The sequence below is a fragment of the Choloepus didactylus genome, chromosome 1, assembly GCF_015220235.1.
Source record: "Choloepus didactylus isolate mChoDid1 chromosome 1, mChoDid1.pri, whole genome shotgun sequence".
Classification (NCBI taxonomy): domain Eukaryota; kingdom Metazoa; phylum Chordata; class Mammalia; order Pilosa; family Megalonychidae; genus Choloepus; species Choloepus didactylus.
The window spans coordinates 229,558,250-229,573,696 of NC_051307.1; the positions used below are offsets into that span (position 1 = coordinate 229,558,250).

The 15,447-nt window shown below is 33.7% G+C and overlaps 1 pseudogene; it reads left to right on the forward strand.

Annotated features, from left to right (window-relative positions):
• The first annotated feature begins 248 nt into the window (after positions 1 to 248).
• LOC119527027 lies at positions 249 to 2,001 on the forward strand (annotated as a pseudogene).
• Positions 2,002 to 15,447: the final 13,446 nt, after the last annotated feature.

The window sequence follows — 15,447 nt, forward strand, 5'->3', positions numbered from 1 at the left end:
AAGTAGTAGAGGAAAAATAATATTCAAATAGAAATTGTCAAGAATGTCAAGATTAGATGAAAGATGTCAATCCTTCATTTCCCACAGTTCCAAAATAGCAAGCAGGAAAAATAAAAACAAATCTTTACGTGGACAAATAATTGCAGAACACCAAAGCCAGAAAAAAAGTCTCAACTTATCCTGAGAAAAGGAACAGATGACTTAAAAAGTACCAAAATTAGTTGAAAGTTTGTTTTTCAAAAGCAACAATGAAGGTGAGATGACAGTAGAAGAATATCAAGGTGCTGAGAGAAAGTAACTGTCAATATGGAATCAAATATCCAGTGAAACTCTGTAAAATCTAGTGTAAAATAAAAACATTTTCAGGGAAGAAATAACCAAGAATGTCTAGTACCAAAAGGCCCTCACTAAAGGAATTTTGAAAGAATGCCTTTCAGAAAGAAAGGAATAATCCAAAGGGAGGTTTTAAAGTACATGAAAGAATGGAGAGTAAAGAAAATAGGAAATAGCTGAATAAATATTAACTCATATTGACTATTTAAAAATGTCAATTATATAGGTTAAAATTCAAGATTTCACTAATTTTTTTCCATTATCATTTAGTAATGGAAATATATGAAAATTTGCAAGGTAATTAAACCCATATTTACATGAGAAATTACTGTTTTAATGCTTATATTAACAAAGAAAATACTGAAAATCAATGATCTCGGCATATATCATAGTAGGAGAAGAACAAAAGAAGAGTCCCAGCATTATGTTAAAGAGCAGGAATTAATGAAAAAGAGAAAGTAATATAGGGAAGCAATCAAAGCCAAAAGTTGCTCTTGGAAACATTTAATACAATTAAAAAACCTCTTATGAGATTAATCAAGAAAGAAAGGAGAAAAATGGGAAAGTCATGTGTAGAAATACAGCAATAATAAAATGAAAAAAATCAGATGTTCACCCCTCACCCCAGATAGGTGCTGTCTTCCTTGGGTTCTCTGGATTCCCTGCTCCCAATCCTAGGACTCCATACGCCTCTTCCCCACGCAGAGTGGGAACTGCGTCATTGTGGCTGAGGTGAAGTTGAAGTTGCAGCTATCCAATATTGATCCAGTGGAAATAGAAAACAGGATGTTAGAATTATGTCATCACCTCCCTCATGGAATCACAAAGTAATTCAGAATGAAATGCCTCGTAATAGAAGCAGTAGGCAGTGGCCATCAATAGATGGTTGGTTGCCCATGGGCCAGTTGGAGCTCTTGAGGAGCAGTAGGGGCCTTCTGTATAAAATAAAGGACTGTCTGAATGCTGGTAAAATGTAGGAATCAGATAACCAAGAAAACTAATATGTCAAAGCATAGAGGACACAGGAAATAAAGGAATATGGAATAGAGATATCAGATATACAAGTAACTTGCTGTTAACAGAAATCAACAAAATTCTAAAGAACTTGGAAAGTAAAAAGATTAACAAATTTGTTGTTTGTGGCAGCCTTAAAAAATAGGATGTATATGCTGTATTACCTGCAGCCAGGTTAGTTTATGATTGGTGGAACCTGGTACAGGACAGGCATTTGAATCTGAATTTGAAGAGGTGCTTAACCAACAGTGTTTTAAATTCCTACAAACCAAGTTAGAAACAGAACCAGAAAGCAAACAGAATCTGATGAATCCAAGAACCACTTCATTTGTTTCATCACATGAAGTATGGAAATACATATGTGAGTTGGAGCCCATCAGTAAAGTAGAGCTGTCCATGAAGAACAATGAAACCATCTTAAATATACTTATTTATGATGGGAAAGTAGAAAGGACTATCATTACTGCAAAAGAAGGCACAGTTTGCAGTGCAGATGGACACATGAAACTGGATAGGGCAGTTAATTGAATCACACCATCCACCTGTTTGAGCTGAACCTCCTGCAGATTCTGCCCAATTTTTGAGGATTACCATGAAGGTAGTTAGATTTCACCATCTAACTGTATTTACATAAGGGAGTGGCTCAGATTTTAATAGATCGCTATGAACTTGACTAACATTTTGCAAATGAAGTTACACTTAACAATATTGGATACAGACTTGCTGCTTTATATATGTGTGTGTGTGTGTATATATATATATGCATATTTTATTTATGAGGACTAATTTTGTATCGGTAGAATAGCCAACAGAATATTAAGTGGAGAAGGTTAATAGTTGAGTCCATTCTTTCTTCAATAAATATAATACTTTGAAAGTCTGGAGAACCACATCTTTTGAAGCTTTCAAAACTTCTGAGTGATGATTAAAGGAAAAAGAAGCCAACAAATCCATATTAACCAAGAACTGTGGTAATGGTGAGAGCTTAAAATTTTTCATTTTAAAATCATATTTTATAAGGTCTTCATTGGCAATTTTTTTTATATCTTGTTCACTAATATCATTTCTGTTTTCTATTTTACTTAATAATTACATTGAAAAGAAAGCAAAACTGGTGGAGGCAGGAACTACAAGGACACTGCAGGCAAATTAGGGGTAAAGGGTTGGGGAGAGGGGGGAACATCCCTTTTCCACATGCTATTCATTCCTTTTTATGTCAGAAGTATTATTTGAGAGGATTATGCTGCCATTCTTACCTCAAACCCAAATGATGACTATTGCCAAGGATCTAATATTTTCAGTGCATAAATGTGAATTATCATTTTCATTCTAAAATGAATAGTTTCACTGTTCCTTCTTTGATTCATAAAATCACTCAAGTTCCAAAAAAATAAGATATTATGGAAAAACTTTGTTGGGAGACAATTGTTCATAGGTATCTCACATTTCTGCACATCTTGCAATCAGAGGCACAGAAGATCTTTGTTTAAAACTATCGTCTCTTTTAATTCATAGACTTTTTAATTTTGTAGAACAGTTTCAGATTTACAGAAAAATTAAGCAGGTAACACAAAGTTCGCATAATAACCACACACACACACACACAAACACACACACACACACACACACACACACACCTGTCTGTTTTTCCTATTATTAACATCTTCCATCAGTGTGGTGCATTTTTTATAATTAATGAACCAACATGAACACATTATTATTAAGTAAAGCCCACTTTTATATTAGGGCTCACTCTTTGTGTTACACAGTTCTATGGGTTTGACAAGTGTGTAGTGTCACGTATCCACAATTACAGTATTGTACAGAACAGTTTTGCCACCCTAAAAATCCTCTGTGTTTCACCTATTTATTCCCCCACCCTCACTCCCAAACCCATGGGAACCACTGATCTTTTTACTGTCTCTATAGCTTTGCTTTTTTCAGAATGTCATATAATCGGAATCATAGTGTATATATAGCCTTTTCAGATTGGCTTCTTTCATTTGGCAATATGCATTTAAGGTTCCTCCATATCTTTTCATGATTTGATAGCTCCTTTCTTTTTATCACTAAATGTTATTCCATTATTTGAATATACCACAGTTTGTTTATCCATTTACCTATTAAAGGGCATCTTGGTTGCTTCCAGGTTTTGTGATTATGGATAAAGATGTTCTAATTCAAATGCAGGTTTTTGTGTAAAATACAATTTCAACTCCTTGAGTAAATATTTAAAAAGCATTGTTACTAGATCATATTTTAGGATTATGTTTAGCATTATAAGAAACTGCCAAACTGTCTTCCAAAGTGGCTGTATCATTTTACATCCTACCAGCAATAAATGAGAGTTCCTGTTGCTATTCATTCTTGTCAGCATTCAGTATTGTAAAGGATTTTTTTTTTTTTTTTTTTGGATTTTAGTCATTCTAGTAGCTATGTACACAGTGGTATCTCCCTCTTTTTTTTTTTTTAATTTGCAATTCCTTAATAACATATAATGTTGAACATTTTTTTATGCTTACTTGCCATCTGCATATCTTCTGTGGTGAGGGTCCCTTCAGATGTTTTACCCAGTTTTTAATTTCGTAATTTGTTTTTTATTGTTAAATTTTAAGAGTTTTTGTATATTTTGGACAAAGGTCCTTTAAGTGTTTTGTAATATTTTTCTGGCAGTCGGTGGCTTGTCTTTTGATTATGTAATGGTGTCTTTTGCAGATCAACAGTCCAACTCATCATGTTTTTCCCCTATAGATCATGATTTTCATGTTGCATCTAAAAAACCATTGCCAAACCCAAGGTCACCTAGATTTTCCCCTATGTTACTTTCTAGAAGTTTTATAGTTTTGCATTTTACGATTAACTTTTTGATCTGTTTTGAATAAATTTTTATGAAAGGTATAAGGTCTCTACGTTTTGTTTTGTTTTGTTTTTTGCATCTGGACTTCTTGTTTTTTTTAGCAACTTTTGTTGAAAAGATTGTCTTTTCCCCATTGAATTGCCTTTGCTCCTTTATCAAAGATCAGTGAGTCTATTTGTGAGCTCTCTATTCTGATCTATTTGATCTATTTTTCCTTTCTTTCCCCTATCCCATGCTGACTTGATTACTGTAGCTTCATAGTAAGTCTTGAAGTCAGGTAGTTGTCAGTCCTCTGACTTTATTCTTATTCAGTATTGTGTTGGCTATTCTGGGATTTGTGTCTTTCCACATAAACTTTAGAATCAATTTGTTGATATCCACAAAATAATGCACTGAATCTATAGAACAAGTTGGGAAGAATAGACATCTTAACAATATAGAATCTTGCTATTTATGAACATGGGATATCTCCCATTTATTTAGAGCTTTATTGATTTCTTTTGTCAGAGTTCTGTACTTTTCCTTCTGTAAATCCTGTACATATTTTGTTTGATGTTCTCTGAAGATTTTCGTTTTTGAGGTTGCTTTTGTAAATGATATTATGTTTTTAATTTCAAATTCTAATTGTTCATTGCTGGCATATGGGAAAGCAGTTGACCTTTTATACTAACTTTGCATCCTACAACCTTACCATAAACACTTATAGTTCCAGATTTTCTTGTCAATTATTTGGTATTTTCTACATAGACCATCATGTCATCTACAAACAAAAAGTTTTATTTTTTCCTTCTAAATATGAATACCTATTGTGATGGTTAGGTTCATGTGTCAGCTTGGCCGGGTAATGGTGTCCAGGTGTCTGGTCAAGCAAGCACTGGTCTAACCATTACTGCAAGGACATTTGTGGCTGGTTAATAAACCAGAAGGCTGGTTTATTAAATCATTAGTCAATTGGCTGCAAATGTGACTGATTACATCAACTAAGGGCATGTCTTCTGCAATGAGAGAATTCAATCAGCTGGATTTAATCCAATCAGTTGAAGACTTCTAAGCGAGACAGATAGAGGACCTTCACTTCTTCTTCGGCTAACCAGTGAAGCATTTCCTGAGGAGTTCATTAAAGTTGCCAGTTCATTTCCTGAGGAGTTCATCAAACTCATTCATTGAAGTTGCCAGCTCGCTGCCTGAGGAGTTCATCGAACTTCTTCATTGGAGTTGCCAGTTTGCTGCCTGCCCTACGGAATTTGGACTTGTATATACCCACAGTTGTGTGAGACACTTTTATAAAATCTTATATTTATAGATATCTCTTGTTGATTCTGTTTCCCTACAGAACCCTAACTAATACACCTATTACTTCCTTTTCTCATCTTACTGGTTTTAGTTAGGACTTTCTAGTATGATTGTAAATACAGTCAGGATAGGCAACATCTTGTCATGTTTCTGGTCTTTGAAGGAAAGCATCTAATTTCTCTTCATTAAGTATGATGTTAGCTGTGGGCTTTTTAGATGTTCTTTATCAAGTTTAGGAAGTTCCCCTTTATTCCTAGTTTGTGGAGTGTTTTTATCTTGAGGAGGTGTGAGATTTGTCTAAGATGAAAGAATCTTTGTGTCTATTGATAAGATCATATGGTGTTTCTTCTTCAGCCTGTTGATGTGATAGATTACATTCATTGATTTTTGAATGTTGAACCAGCCTTGCATACCTGGAATAAATTTGACTAAGTAGTGATGTGTAATTCTTTTTATACATTGCTAGATTCAGTTTTCTAATATTATGTTGAGGATTTTTGCATCTATATTCATGAGAGATGTTGGTCTGTAATTTGCCGTTCTTGTCATTTCTTCATCAGGTTGTGATGTTAGAGCAATTCTGGCCTCAGAAAATGATCTGAGAAGTATTCTTTCTGCTTCTTTTTTCTGGAGGAGATGTAGAGATTGCTATCAGTTTTCTTTAAATGCTTAGAATTCATCAGTGAAACCGTCTGGGCCTGGTGCTTTCTGTTTTTGGATGCTATTAATTGTTGATTCAATTTCTTTAATACATGTAGGCCAATTCAGATAATCTGTTTCTCTGAATGTGAGTTTTGTTAGATTTTATTGTTCAAGGGATTTGTCCATTTCATCAAAATTATCAAAATTGTGGGCATAGGGTTATTCATAATATTCTTTTATTATCTTATTTTTGTCCATGGAATCATTAGTGAGGGCCCCTCTTTCATTTCTGATATTGGTGATTTGTGTCTACTCTCTTTTTTTCTTCATTGGCCTAGAGGTTTATTCATTTTATTGAACTTTTCAGAGAACCACCTTTTGGTTTTATTTATTTTCTCTGTTGATTTCCTATTTTCAATTTCATTGATTTCTGCTCTTTTATTATTTCTTCTGCTTGCTGAGGGTTACAGCTCATTTTTTTCTCTAATCTCCTAAGGTGGAAGGTTAAATTATATATTTTAAATCTTTCTTTCTTTATGATATATGCATTAAGTGTTATGAGTTACCCTGTAACCACTACTTTTGCTGCATCCTATGCATTTTGGTGAGTTCTATTTTCATTTAGTTCAAAATAATCTTTTAATTTCTCTAGACTTGTTTTCTTTGGCCCACATGTTGTTTAGAAGTGTGTTGCTTAATCTCCAAACATTATGGTATTTTTCAGCTTTCTTTCTGTTATTAATGTCTAGGTAAATTCCACAGTAGTCTTAGAGCAAACTTTGTATGATTTTTATGCTTTCAAGTTGTTAAGGTCTATTTTATGGCCCAAATGTGTTCTATCTCAGTTTCATGTTCCATGTGAGCTTGAAAAGAATGGGTATTCTGCTCTTGTTAGATGAACTGTTCTATAAATATCAATTAGATGTAGTTGATTGATGGTGCCATTTAGTTTAATTAATCCTTATTGGTTTTCTGCCTGCTGGATCTGTTAATTACTGACAGAGTCTCTCCAAGTATAATATTGTATTTGTCTATTTATCCTTGCAGTTCTATCAGGTTTTGGCTCATGTATTTTGGAATCTCAGTTGTTAGGTTCATACACATTAAGAATTGTTATGTCTTTGGAGTATTGACCACTTTATTGTTATGCAATGCCCTTCTTTAAACCTGATAATTTCCCCTGGTCTGAAGTCTGTTTTGTCTGAAATTCATATAGATAAACTAACTTGATTTTTTTAGTATAGTAAATGTTTATTGTAGAAACTTCACAAAATAGATAAGCAAAAAATAAAATAAATATCATCCTTTACCTTACCCCTCAGAGATAAGCATTTTTACTTTTAAAGTATGACATAGTTTTCCAACCATGTATCACAGATATTTTTCAAAATGACATTATATTTCATATATGGGTTTTGTTTTTTTTTTTAACTTTTTATTAGTGGAGTTGTAGGTATACAAAACAAACATGCATAAAATACACTGTTCCTGTATATCAACCCACAACTAACAATTTGCATTGCTGTGGAACGTTTATTACAATAGATGATGGCACTTTTTTTAAAACTTTACTAATTTTTTAACATTAGTTACCTTTGTTACAATTGATGAAAAATTATTAAAATAGTACTGTTAACTATTGCTCCTGGATTACATTCAGTGTATTTTTTCCCATATACCACCCTATTTTTAACACCTTGAATTAGTTACCGTATATTTGTTATAATTCATGAAAGAACATTCTTATATTTATACTATAGCTTATATTTATATTCTTATATTTAGCTATAGTCTATCATCTATAATAGGCTCAACTGTGTTATATACTCCTATGCTTTATCATTTAATTTTTATTCTAGTAAACACATACAGTTTCCCCCTTTAATCACATCTACCCATATAATTCAGTACCGTAAATTTCACCCACAATAATATGCTGCGATCACCGCCACCCATTTTCAAACCTTTACAGTAAACCTAAATTGAAATTATGTAAAGTTAAGCACCAACTTGCCATTCTCTAACCCCATTCTATCCTCTAGTAACCATATTCTAGATTCTAACTATAAGAGTTTGCTTATTATAACTAGTTCATATCAGTGAGATCATACAAGATTTGTCCTTTTGAGTCTGGCTTATTTGACTCAGCATAATGTCCTCAAAGTTCATTCATGTTGTCAAATGCATCAGGACTTCATTCCTTTTTATGGCTGAATAATATTCCATTGTATGTAAATGCCACATTTTGTTTATCCATTCATCAGTTGATGAACACTTGGGTTGCCTCCATCTTTTGAGGATTGTTAATAATGCTGCTATGAACATCGGTGTGCAAATAACTGTTCGAGTCCCTGATTTCTATTCTTCTGGGTATATACCTAGTAGCAAGAGTGACAGGTCATATGGTAATTCTGTAGTTAGCTTCCTGAGGAACTGCCAAATGGTCTTCCACAGTGGCCAAATGGTCATTCCACCAGCAATGAATGAGTTTTCCTATTTCTCCACATTCTCTCCAACACTTGAAGTTTTCTGTTTTTTTTTTTTAATAGTAGCATTCTAAGTGGGTGTGAAATGATATCTCATTATTGTTTTGATTTGCCTACCCATAACAGCTAGTGATATTGAGTATCTTTTCATGTGCTTTTTAGTCATTTGTATGTCCTCTTTGGAGAAATGTCTATTCACGTTTTTTGCCCATTTTCAAATTCAATTTTTTGTGTTTTTGTGGTAGGATTTCTTTATATATTCTGGATATTAAACCCTTACTAGATGTGTGGTTGCCAAATGTTCTCTCCCATCAGATAGGTTTTCTTTTCACTTTTCTGACAGAGCCTTCTGTTTTTAATTTTGAGCAGGTCCCATTTATCTAGTTTTTCTTTCATTGCTTTTTGCTCTGGGTGTAAAGGCCAAGATCCCATTGCCCAACAAAAGATCCTGAAGATGCTTCCCTGCATTTTCTTCTAGAAGTTTGGTAGTCCTGGTTCTCATATTAAGGCTTTGATTCACTTTGTGTTAATTGTATATGGTGTGAGATAGTAGTCCTCTTTCATTCTTTTGCATATGGATATCCAATTTTCCCAGCACAATTTATTAAAGAGAGTTTCCTTTCCCAGTTGAGTTGACTTAGCAGCCTTGTCAAAAATCAGTTGGCCATAGATGTGAAGGTCTATTTCTGAGCTTCCAATTCAATTCCCTTGGTCAATATATCTGTCAGTGTGCCAGTATCATGCTGTTTTACTGTAGCTTTGTAATATAAAGCTTACAGTATAAAGTCAGGAAGAGTCCTTCAACTTGAGGATGCTTTGGTTATTTGGGGCCCCTTATCTTTCCAAATAAATGTGATATTTAACATTTCCATTTCTGCAAAGAATGCTTTTGGAATTTTCATTGGGATTGCATTGAATCTGTAAATCATTTGGGGTAGAATTGATCTCTTAACAATATTATGTCTTCCAATCCATGAATACAAAATATCCTTCCAATTATTTACATCTTCTTTGATTTCTTTTAGCAATGTTTTGTAGTTTTCTGGGCACAGAGTCCTTTACATCTTTGGTTAAATTTATTCCTAGATATTTGATTCTTTTAGTTGCTTTTGTAAATGGAATTGTTTTCTTGATTTCCTTCTCAGATTGCTCATTATCATTGTATAGAAACATTACTGATTTTTGCATGTTAATCTTGTATTCCTCCACTTTGCTGAATTTATTTATTAGCTCTAGTAGCTTTGCTGTAGATTGTTCAGGACTTTCTATATATAGGATCATGTCATCTGCAAACAGTGAAAGTTTTACTTCTTCCTTTCCAATGTGGATGCCTTCTATTTTTTTCTTCCCTAACTGCTCTGGCTAGAACTTCCAGCGCAATGTTGAATAACAGTGGTGACAGTGGGCATCCTTGTCTTTTTCCAGATCTTAGAAGGAAAGCTTTCATTCTTTCACTGTTGGGTGTGATGTCAGTTGTGGGTTTTTGTTTTTTTTCCCATATATGTCCTTTATTAAATTGAGAAGTTACCATCTGTTCCTATTTTTCTAAGCGTTTTTATCAAAAAAGGATGCTGGGTTTTGTCAAATGCCCTTTCTGACTCAATGGAGATGATCATGTGTTTTTCCCCTTTGTTTTGCTAATGTAGTGTATTACATTAGTTGCTTTTCTTATGTTGAAGCACCCTTGTGTACTGTACCTGAGATACATCCCACTTGATCATGGTACATAATTCTTTTAATGTGCTGTTTGATTCAATTTGCAGGTGTTTTGTTGAGGATTTTTGCATGCCTATTCATAAGAGATATTGTTCTGTAATTTTCTTTTCTTGTAGTATCTTCATTTCACTTTGGTAGTGGGGTGATATTAGCCTCCTAGAATGAATTAGGTAGTGTTCCCTCCTCTTCAATTTTCTGGAAGAATTTGAGCATAATTGGTATTAATTCTTCTTAGAATGATTGGTAGAATTCACTTGTGAAGCCATCTAGTCCTGGGTTTTTCTTTTTTTGGGAGACTTTTGGTGACTGATTCAGTTTCTTTACTTGTCATTGGTATGTTGCAGTCTTCAATATCTTCTAGAGTCAGTGTTGCGGTTACTGATGTCCAGCTTGATTTCATTATGATCAGAGAAAGTGCTTTATATAATTTTAGTCTTTTAAAATTAATAGGGAACTGTTTTGTAGCCCAACATGTGGGCTATCCTGGAGAATGATCCATGAGCACTTGAGAAGAATGTTTTGGGTACAATGTTCTGTATATGTCTGTTAGGTCTAGTTCATTTATATTCTTATTCAAGTTCTCTGTTTCCATATTGATCTTCTGTCTAGATATTCTATCTATTGATGAGAGTGGTGTATTGCAGTCTTCAAATATTATTGTAGAGGTGTCTTTTTCTCAAAATTAAAGGTTTTATTTTTACCTTTATTCATTCTTTCTCTGACACTCTTTTTTCTTTATGTAGGCTAGAGTTTCTGACCTATATCATTTTCCTTCTCTCTGAAAAACTTCTTTTAACATTTCTTGCAAGGTAGGTATGATGGCAATGAATTCTATCAGGTTTTTTGTCTGTGAAGATCTTTATTTCTCCTTCACATTTGATGAATAATTTCATTGGATATAGAAATCTAAGTTGTTGGTGGTTTTCTTTCCTTTCAATTATTTAAGAATTTCACTCCACTCTCTTCTTGCTTACATGGTTTTTTGATAAGAAATCCAATGTAGTTCATACCCTTGTTCCTGTATAAATAAAGTGGTTTTATCCTCTGGCTTCTTTCAAGATTTTCTCTTTGTCTCTGGTTTTCTGCAGTTTTAATATGATATGCCTAGGTATGGAATTTTTTTAATTTTGTTTGCTGTTCTCTGAAATTCCTAGATCAGTGGTTTGGTGTATGTCAATAATTTTGGAAAATTCACAGCCATTATTAAATTAAATCTTTCTTCTTTTTCTGCTAGTCCAATTACACATATGTTACTCCTTCTGTAAGAGCTAAAACATGAAGGGAAGACTCTCTTTTCAAGGATATTTTCATAGGAAAGAACTTCAGAAGATAAAGATAGGATCTCCTTCCAGAGCAAGGAGAAGACATGCTTACTTCCAATTAAATTCATGTTTCTTATGCTATATGTAACTCACTTCAAGTGCAGGTGTTGCCTGGCCCTCTTACCTTTGCCTTGTGATAACTGGGGCTCTGGGAGCCAGTACAGAAATGCAGATAGTCTGGTTTTTGCTGTTGCTGTGTGCAATAAAACACCTTCTGTCTACTTAGGTTTCCTGACTTCTGACATCCATGAAACTGTGGCTAGCTAACTTGTTAGATTAGAAATAGGATAAAATCTCAGACTCTTTATAGGTTTTTGACATATTATGTCAATAAATTTGCAAATTTCAGTGAAATGGTCACACTCCTAAAAAAAAACTGTAACTTAAAACTCACTCAGTATTAGTGCATATAGCAACTGTTAAAAAAAAAAAACTGAAAAAAGAGCCCAGACTTCAATTAGAGATATGAATGAAGCAGATCTGGTTAAGACTAGGGCAAATCGAGCCAAAGAGTGAAGGGTGAAACTAACTGTGTGTTAAAACTTCAACCTCCATGTGAGACCAAGGGAAGAGATGTTTATTTGGTGCAGGATCTATATTTTCTAAACAGTATAACTTCTACAGTCAGTTTGTTCAAACACCACAGTTAATGGAACTTTAAATAGGGAGTGAGATATGGTAGGTTAACATAGGTTAGAGTGAAATAGTGACACATCCCAAAGTAATTTGGGCAGAGAATAAAAATATATATGCAGGCGCCCTCTGAGAAGCTGGGGGAAATGCGGAAGTGCTGGACTTCCTCGCCTGGACTGTTGCTGATGTTCTCACAAACATTGAGGACTGGCGGTCTGATGTGCTGAGCCCTCTATCACAGGACTTGCCCTTACAAAGCTCATTACTGCAAAGGGAGAGGCTAAACTTGCATATAATTGTGCCTAAGAGTCTCCCCCTGAGTACCTCTTTGTTGTTCAGATGTGCACCACCACCACCCCCCAACTGAGCCATCTTGGCAGGTGAACTCACTGCCCTCCCCGCTATGTGGGACCCAACTCCCAGGGGTGTGGATCTCCCTGGCAATGCAGGATATGACTCCCGGGGATGAATCTGGACCCAGCATCGTGGGATTGAGAACATCTTCTTGACCAAAAGGGGGATGAGAAATGAAACGAAATAGTTTCAGTGGCTGAGAGATTTCAAATGGAGTCAAGCAGTCACTCTGGTGGACATTCTTATGCACTATATAGATAACACTTTTTAAGTTTTAATATATTGGAATAGATAAACAAAAACAAAAAAAATATACAAACAAGCGGCAACAATAAAAACACACATATGAGAATGAAAAAGTACCAAGAATCTCACTTTTCAGCATGGATGCAAAATCCTTAACAAGTGAATTCAGCAATGTATATAATGGAATGCATCTTGACCCATTTAGATTTCTTCTAGTAATGCAAGTTTAATTCTGCAATATTTAATTCACCACATTCAGACATGAAAAAGAAAAACCAGATAATCACATTGGTAGATTTTGAAAAAGCCCATTGGATGAAATTTAATAACCACTTATGAGTAAACTGTCTGTAGAACTCTGATTGGAAGAAAAACTCTAGGTGAAGTTATCTACAATAGGTATTATTGTCATTGGAGATGCACAAAGCATTGCCTTTAAAATCACGATCATGACAAATATTATGCACATTATCACCATTTACACTCACCCTTAAATGGTAGTTCTATGCAGCAAAATCGGTTAAGAACAAGAAGTACCTGTGTAACAACATACATGGATAAAAACTGAACCTAGATCTCTACCTCAAATCATTACCAAAATTAATTTAAAATTAATCAAAGATATATTTAAAATCTTTAACAATAATACTGTTAGAAACAAATAGGAGAAAATCTTCATGGCCTTCTGGTTGGCAATGATTTTCTAGACAGGACACAAAAAGCATGAACTAATAAAAGAAAAAGTCAATAACGTGGACTTCATCAAAATAAAAACACTCTTAAGAAGACACCATTAAGAAAATAAAAAAGTAAACTACAATTTTGGAAGAAATATTTGCAATACATACATCTGGCAAAGGACTTATATTTAGAATCTATAAAATAACATTGACAACTCATTAGTAAAACAAAAACTCATTTAAAAATAGGCAAAAACGTGACTAAATTTTTCACAAAACAATATATGGTTATTAAATTTTAAAATGCTGAATGGCATTAGTTATCATGGAAATGTAAAATAAAAACTACTGTGCAGTACTATATCACAGCATCCAGAATGGCTAAAATTAAAAGTCTGACAATACCAAATGCTAGGTTGTGGGGTACATAGAATTCTCATACATAGCTGCTGTGAGTATAGAATTGCACAAGTACATTGTAAAATTTTAGTAGTTTCCTATAAAGTTAAACCTACAGTTATAATACAATCCAGTAAAGTGATTCCAAACTTAGCTATTTATCCTAGAGAAACATATGTTTACATAAATTTGTACAGGACCGTTCATAGGAATTTTCTTCACAGAGCCCCAAAACTGAAAACAACTCTTGTGTTGACGTTGATTAACAGATAAAGGGATAAGAAATTTTATCTTCATTCAGTATAATACAATTCAGTAATAAAAATGAGCAAAAGAAGCCAAACACAAAAGAGATATGGTACCATTTATATAAGAGTCTAGAACAGTCCTAACTGATCTAAGTTGATTGAGATCAGTGCTGGGACATAGGATAGCGGGGCAGGGTAAATTGCAAAAGCAGTGGAGACCTACCTGGGGTAATGGAAATATTGTATAACTTGATTAGGGTGGTGGGTACATGGATTTATATAATTGTCAAGACTCATCAAACCTTATACTTAAAACCTGTGCATTTTATTTATGTAAATGAAATATTAATACAGTTGGTTAAAAAATGAAAAGAACTTGTTAAAAAAAGAAAGGAATACCTATGTAAAAATTTGAAAGGAAGAAACCAAGACAAACTGCCATTATTGTAGATTATATGATGAAATGTAGAAATCAAAAAGAAATCTACAAGTTATTAAAATCAGTAAGTACATTTAGCAAGATTCTCATTGTTATATATAAGGTAAATATACAAAAATAAATTGCATCATTATGCCAGCAAATTCATGGACAGAAAATGCAATATTGAGTTGATACCATTTATAATAGCAACAAAAACAACAACATAATATAATTAGAAATAAAACGTGTGGAAAAGTATTTAAGAGTAAGTTTTAGAACTTTTTGAAAGGTATTTTTAAAACCCCATAGAATAGTGGTAAATACCATGTTAAAGGATAGGAAGACTCAGTAATGTAAAGATGTTAAATTTCCCCAAATTGATTTTTATAACAAACTTAAAATAAATTCCAAGAGGATTTTTTTGTGCTACTTGGCAATCTGGTTCTAAAATTTATTTAGAAGTTCAAAGGCTTAGCAATAGTCAAAACACGTCTGAAGAAGGAAAATGAGGCCAAAGGTATGAAGTAAGGCGACACTTGCTCTATCATATATCAAGATTTATGACTTGGCTGCAGTGGTGATACTGATGGAAGACTAGACATATAGACCAATTGAAAAGAATAGAGAGCACAGAAACTAACCCATAACTACATGGAAACTGATTTCTGACAGAGCTAGCATTGCAGTGTAACTGGGGGCCAGCTGAACTGTGCAATAAGTGGTGCTGAAGAATTTAGTTACCATGTGGAGAAACTTAATTTTTATCTCTTCTTCACACCATACGCAAAGATAAATTGGAAGTG